This window comes from Vombatus ursinus, unplaced genomic scaffold, assembly GCF_900497805.2.
Source record: "Vombatus ursinus unplaced genomic scaffold, bare-nosed wombat genome assembly UNPS02000577.1, whole genome shotgun sequence".
Taxonomy (NCBI): domain Eukaryota; kingdom Metazoa; phylum Chordata; class Mammalia; order Diprotodontia; family Vombatidae; genus Vombatus; species Vombatus ursinus.
In genome coordinates, this window is record NW_020940355.1 from 30,681,713 (window position 1) to 30,688,584 (window position 6,872).

Consider the following 6,872-nt stretch of genomic DNA (forward strand, 5'->3'; position numbering starts at 1 on the left):
AGGCTCTTTGAGTATTTAGTTTAAATTTAAATAATACATGGTCTCAATGGGTCTTATGTCTTTCTTTGACCTTAACCATGGGATGGTGATCTCTAATGAGTATCTCGAAAAAAAATCTGATTGATTTCCTTGACTCTAGGTAAATTGCATTTAAACCAACCAAGGGAAATAGTGTTTTTGTTTGTTTGTTTTGTTTTAAAGAAAGGAAACACCACCAATCTCTAGGGGAATTCATTCATAGCTTTCTCTAGTAATGGTATTTCAGTGGTATTTTTCAATTTATTCAATGGTATTTTTTCTAGTATCTTACTTAAATTTTTTCTATGCTACTTTTAGTTAATTAGTCAATGCTAGCTTAGTTTCCTTTGCTAGTTTTAGTTAATTTCCCCTTGTGAGAGGATTAATGGAAATGAACAACTAATTTTTGATCTGTATAAAATAAGCTCAGTTCCTTTATAAAACCTATTTCCAGTGTGTGTGTGTGTACACATATATATCATCATTCATATAGATGTATGTATACATATATACCCCACACAAATAAATACAATAAATCCGGGTTCCGTCTACCAGCTGCCTCATCTTGTGGGGGTAGCTAGGTGACTCTGTGGATAGAGTACTGGGTTTGGAATCAGGAAGTTGTTACTGTTCAGTTGTTTTTAGTCATGTTTGACTCTGTGACTCCATTTAGGATTGTCTTGGTAAAGATATTGGAGTGGTTTGCCGTTTTTTTCTCCAACTCATTTTATAGATGAGGAAATGGAGGCAAACAGGGTTAAGTGACTTACTCAGGGTCGCATAGCTTGTAAATGTCTGAGGCCGGATCATATAACTTCTATTTACGTCATCTGTAAAATGGGAACACATTGGAGAAGGAAATGGCAATTCACTTCAGTATCTTTGCAACGAAAACCCTATGGACAAACTCCACGGGGTCATGCAGAGTTGGACCAACTGAACAACAACAACAGCAAAGTATGTATAATTTATGTATATTAATAAGCATATATAACAAATCTACATATCTATATATATATACACATCTATGTGTGTATACATATGTATGTGTAGACTTGGTATTGCATATAAACATATTATATATAAATATATATTGATGTGTTTGTGTGTATATATGTGTGTATGTGTATATATATCTATATACATTATATACGCATATGATACACATATGTGAGTGCATGCTTGTGTATATAGAGGCTGGATATGTGATTTCATTGGTTTAGGGAGCTCTCAGTAAAAACACTACCAATGCAGGTGAGCAACTTCTCTTTCACCTATAATCTTAGAACATTGCCTAGATCACCGAGATGCTCAATAACTTGGCCAAGGTCACACAGCATGTATGTCTTAGAAGTAGAACTTGAAATTAGCTCTGGTAATTAGGTCTTCCCAGCTTTGACGACAACTGTCTATACACTAAGTCTGTCATGCTGCCTCTCACTGAGTCTAAAACTGAATATATTATTCCAATTGAAGCTTTACCAAAGTTATGTGTGGAGGAAAATATCCCTTGGAGCTTCATTCTAGTTACATATTTTAGCACCATGATTATGTAATAGGCATTTGGATAATGACTGGCATTATGGGATTTGTAGTTTAGAGGAACAAACATTGCCCCTCCTCACTATTAGTGATTTTGACTGGCCAGCTCTGCCTCCCCTGAGACACCCTCATTGTTGCTTATAGAATTTTTGAACTATATGGACAATATGTGGCTTATTGTCTGTTACGATTACCAACTTTTTAAAAAATGATTGTGAAAAGCTTTTTAATTTGTCAAGTTTCTTTTTGAAGTTTAAAACTTTAGGGATCCATGTTTCCATCAGTGAGGGGGAGGATTCCCTCTAAGGAGAGATCATAACACTCCTAACACCCTAAAAGCAATTTCTGAATCAGTGAGAGAACAGAAAAAACCCATTGCCCAGTCTGCAGAAGAAGACACAGATGGTAAGGATTCAGTACCATCCAATTAGCACATCCTTGAATTCCTAGACTTTCCCCAGGGCAAACATTTCTCTCTCTAGGGAGATTATTCCCCCTGGGGAAGAGTTCACCCAATGCATAACAGCTTTCATGGATGAACTAGAAGGTAGTATGAATGACAGCTGACACTTTGGGATCACATTCTAGTAGTAGAATCCCAGGTTCAAGGAGGCCTTCACAGAAAACCCTTTTTTGGCCTTCAAACACCTGAGTAACCTACAGCTTCAAAGAGCAACAGAAGATAGTGTTGCTGCTTTATTTGTTCTATAGAATGGTTCGGAAGGCCTAACATGTAGCCAGGGTAAGTTCTTCTCACATCCTCCCACAGTCCTTTATGTAGTTTTCATAAAAGTCACTGTTTGGATCTCTTAACAGCCAAATTCAATTGCCTTTTCCAAACAGTGGAGAGGAGGACAAGAGCAAAATAAGGAATACAGATATCCCCTCCTAAGAGATGGTGCTTGAACTGAGCCTTGAAAGAAGCTAAGGAATCTAAAAGAAAAGGGTGATGGGGGAAAAGATATATTCCAGACATGGGACACAGCCTGTGCAAAGGCATAGAGACAGGAGAAGAAATGCTATGGGAAACGTTAAGTAGGACTGTTTAGTTGAAACGCAGTTTGTGAAGGGGAATATCATACAGTAAGCCTGGAAATGTAGGCTGGAGCTGAATTGTGAAGGGATTTAATTGTGAAATCAGAGTTTTTATTTTTTCCTTATTGGTAAGAGGGAGTCATTGGAGCTTCTTGTCTGGGGGTGTTACAAAGTGGTAACTGGGCTTCAGAAATTTCAGTTCCGCAGCTGTAAGTAGCATGGATTCCATTGGCCTTCGTTTTGGTGTACCATATGAAAATGGGGTCCAGGCTTTTAAGGCTTTAAAACTCATGTCCCAAGTCCAAATCCTATCACAAATTTCACATAAAATTTATAAAAGTAAGTATTTATCACCAATATTTAGCGATGTTGCATAAGGGACCTAGAGGAAGCAGGATTAACCATGTAAATAGTGCTCTCCTCCCATGATTATGGTAATGAATCCTTATTCCATGTAAATATACCAAGGATCGAAGTCTAGGCCAGAATGAGGGAAAATCTGGCTCACAATCGCATAACATGATCAATTTAATTAGCTCATCTTTGCTAGTAGACAGATGAGATGATCAGATATCACAAATAGAAAGATGAAGTACCTTGTGAGGCTAATCACAGAATGTAAGCATTAAAATGATACTTATCTCAGAGGTCATTTATTCCAAACTATACCTGAACAAAAGTAACTTCACTAATATATCTAGTAAATGGTCATCTAGCCATGACTTGAAAATCTCTGGGGAAATGGAGACTTCAATGTCCTAAGTATTCCATTCCATTTTTGGCTAACTCTAACTGTTATGAAGTTTTGTTCTCATATCAAACTGAATTTTGCTCTTTTCATTTTCTTTGCATTGTTCCTAATTCTTAGTTGACCAGAACATGTCAGATTTTATTTCCACTTACTTTCATGTCTTTTTTTACTCTCTTTTCTTTAGGATAGAACATCCCTAGTTCATTCAATTGATATGAGACCTGGAACTCAAGGCCTTTCAGTATCATGGTCACTTTCATCTGGACACTCCAGTTTATCACTATCTTTCCTGAAATGTGATGTCAAGAAGTGAATACTATACTCCAGATGTGGTTTGACCAGAGTAGAGGACAGCAAGATCACCTCTATAGTCCTGTAAAATGTCACTTTTTAAAATATTCTCTCAGATGTATTAGAAATACACTGATCTAACAGAACACACTTCAAGCAAAAAGATTTACAAGTTTTATGGTCCAGTGCAAGCTCACTACGAATTGGCAATATGATATGGTGGAAAAAAAAGTCAATATAGTCTTCAATTCCATTATTAGAAGCATTATTAGTGCTAGCCTCACTATTACTGTGCTCCACTCATACCACAAATAGGGGCTTGTTTCTAGTTATGGGTACCACATGGTAAACAGAACAGAGCCTTGATAAGCTAGAATCTGTCCTGAAGAAGATAATAGCAGTCAGTAAGGGACTTGAAAGTATGTCATGAAAAGAATGACTGAAAGAATTGGAGATGTTTAATCTATCTAAAAGGCCACATGTAGGAGGTCATAGGATTATAGATTTAGAACTGAAGAGGCATGAGAGATTATGTAGTGTACTCCCTCATTTTTAAGATGAAGAAACTATAGTCCAGTGAAATAATGTATTGCTTCTTCTACTTCAAGTGAGGCAGTTAAGTGGCATAGTGAAAAAACTGCTGGACATGGAGTCAGGAATATCTGAGTATGAATCTTGCCTAAAACATTGACTAGTTGTATGATCTTCTTTAAGACTCTTAACTTCTCAGCCCCATTTTCCTTTTCTGTAAAATGGGAATACCATTACCTCACAGTGTTTTTTTTTTAATTATTCAATCAACCCTGATTTATTGTGATAATAAAGCAACATACTGTGTATTGAGAGTTGTGGAAAATAAACCACTTGGGCATGATGCCCTTAAAATGGCATTTCTATAGGCAGTCTTAAACTTGTCATCAAATTGGCTCTTGACTCCTCCTAAGGGCTTTTCTTTAGCAGAGTCTGAGCACATCTCTATGTCTCTGCCAGTAACTTTATTGTTTTTCCAGTTTACAGTGACCTTAAACAGTGACTTTGGCTTTGTCTATAGTTCCTTCACAAAAAAAGATGCTCATGGTCAGATCAGCCATCACCACAAATATTACATTCAACTGGACAGATGGCCATGGGACCAACTTTTGTCCCTGGCATAGGGGACAAGGATAGAAGAGAAGCTTGTCAGGCTCTTTGAGTGACATATTTTCTATTCTACAGGTGAAGGAGGCTTTGACAGCATTATATAATGGAAGACATCTATCAGTATAATCCAGCTAAATGATGATTATAGGCACAAAGACTTTTATTTACTGGCATACTAATCCTGGTCTTAGGACCAGGTAGAAATCATTCCCCCTCTTCTCATAGTGAAGCATGTACAGATACCCAACTGAGTGTTAGGTTGCCTTCCTTTTCCTGAGGTACTTGATAGAGATCACAAGTGCACAATGAGGTTACTCATTCACATCCACCTGTCAGTAGTATCCACAAGAACTGAAGGCCTACTGACTAAGGACAAAACGATCAGATTTTTCAGTACTGCTAGACTGATTTGGACAGTCATCTCCATGTTTCACTCTTCAAATCATCAGATATAATGACATAGGGACTGGCTGTTGAAAGCTCCATAGTGATATTCACTCTTAATTTCTTTAGTATGTCCTTCATCCTAGTGATAGGATATTCTCTTAACTTCAGGGTAAAATACTTGGGCTTTTCAGAAAGCTGTGACTCACTTGTTTTCAACAGTGTTTTTTGCCTTCCTGAAGGAGCTCTAAATCATGACTGCCTCTTGCTTCATCCACCTCTCTGATGGTATCTTCCATGTTTTTAAAAAGCTGGGGCAGTCTATTATAGTACTTGCACATTAGCTGGGATGTCATTAATTCATCACAAGTCACCACATCTAGGCATCTGCACTTTTCTTCATACAGGAACTGGTACATTCTTGCATATTCTCCTCTAATCAGCTGTCTCCACTTAACTCATCTTTGAAGCATTAAGTTCCTTTAAGTCCTTGAATTTCTTTCTCAGATGAAGTACAGTGTCTTGGAGTTTCTCCTTGCAGTTCTGATCAGGCTCTTCAATGATGGAAGGATGTGGGCCACATCCTCCTGAACTTTAGAATAGGCTATACAGAGGAAGGTCTGATGCTGGTGCTTGTGACAGGGGCTTTGTCCCACCAGGTTCTGTAAATTCTGGGGGTTGAACTTCTTGCAGATGTCAGCCAGTTTTGACAGGTGCACATTGAGGCCAACGAAGTTCTGGGAGATTTTTCTGTGTTCAGGGCAGAAGAAATGTGTGGCCCCAGCTTCCTTGCTTCTGGTCAGACAAAACTGGCAAAAAGTTGTGTGTGATAGGATTTGAGAAGAATGTCAAAAAGATGCTGCAGGTGGTCTCCTGCTGGAGATTTTGGACTAGTGTGACATCCATGTTCCTTTTCTTGAAGACTTTCTTCAGCTTGGATTCCCTTGACTTAGAGCCAAGGACTCTCCTCAGGTAACAGTTCCTTCCCTGGAGATCTCAAAAGTCCCTCCATGGTTTCTGGTTTGCTCCAATACATCAAATCCAGAAGCTCATAATGTTTTCTTGTCCACAGTGTTTCTAATGTTTAAAATTATTTGCAAACCTCAAAGAACCATAAATTATTATTATTATTATTTGCCCAATGGAAGAACTAAAACTTTCATGTAGAGCTCATAATGAGGCAAATTTCAGAAGAAAATTACTAACAATAAATATTGTTCAGAATTGGAATAGGACATCTCATTTGATATCAAGTCTCCTTTCAGTAGATGTTTTTCATGTAGAATCTAGATGCCTTCCTATTGGCCATTATAGTGTGGAGGTTGTTAACAGATGACCTCTGAGATCCCTTGCAACTCTACACTTCAAAGATTCTATCATTGATTAAAAGATCAACCTGTGCCAAGCTGCTTGATATTATTGGCAAAGTTTAGCCAAAAGAGAATACAAAAATCACATTTTATGTCATCAGTGTATTGATATCCTAACCTTCTATCAGCTTGTAATTATCTTCAATATAACTTGAAAATGAGATTCGTAGTGTTAGAGACAGCAAGATCTTGCTTTTTTGTCTGAAATGAATAATTCCCTTCAGTCTTGATGATTATGCATAGACTAAAATGCAACTGATGCTTCACCTAACTGCCAGATTAATTTCAGAAAGACATCTAATTGCAAGCTCTTTGAGTTCAAAAAGTGTGTTAATTTTCAT

At 37.5% G+C, this 6,872-nt stretch overlaps 1 pseudogene; it reads right to left on the reverse strand.

The window, feature by feature from the left end:
* Window positions 1-4,720: 4,720 nt before the first annotated feature.
* On the reverse strand, window positions 4,721-6,067 carry LOC114049666 (annotated as a pseudogene).
* Window positions 6,068-6,872: the final 805 nt, after the last annotated feature.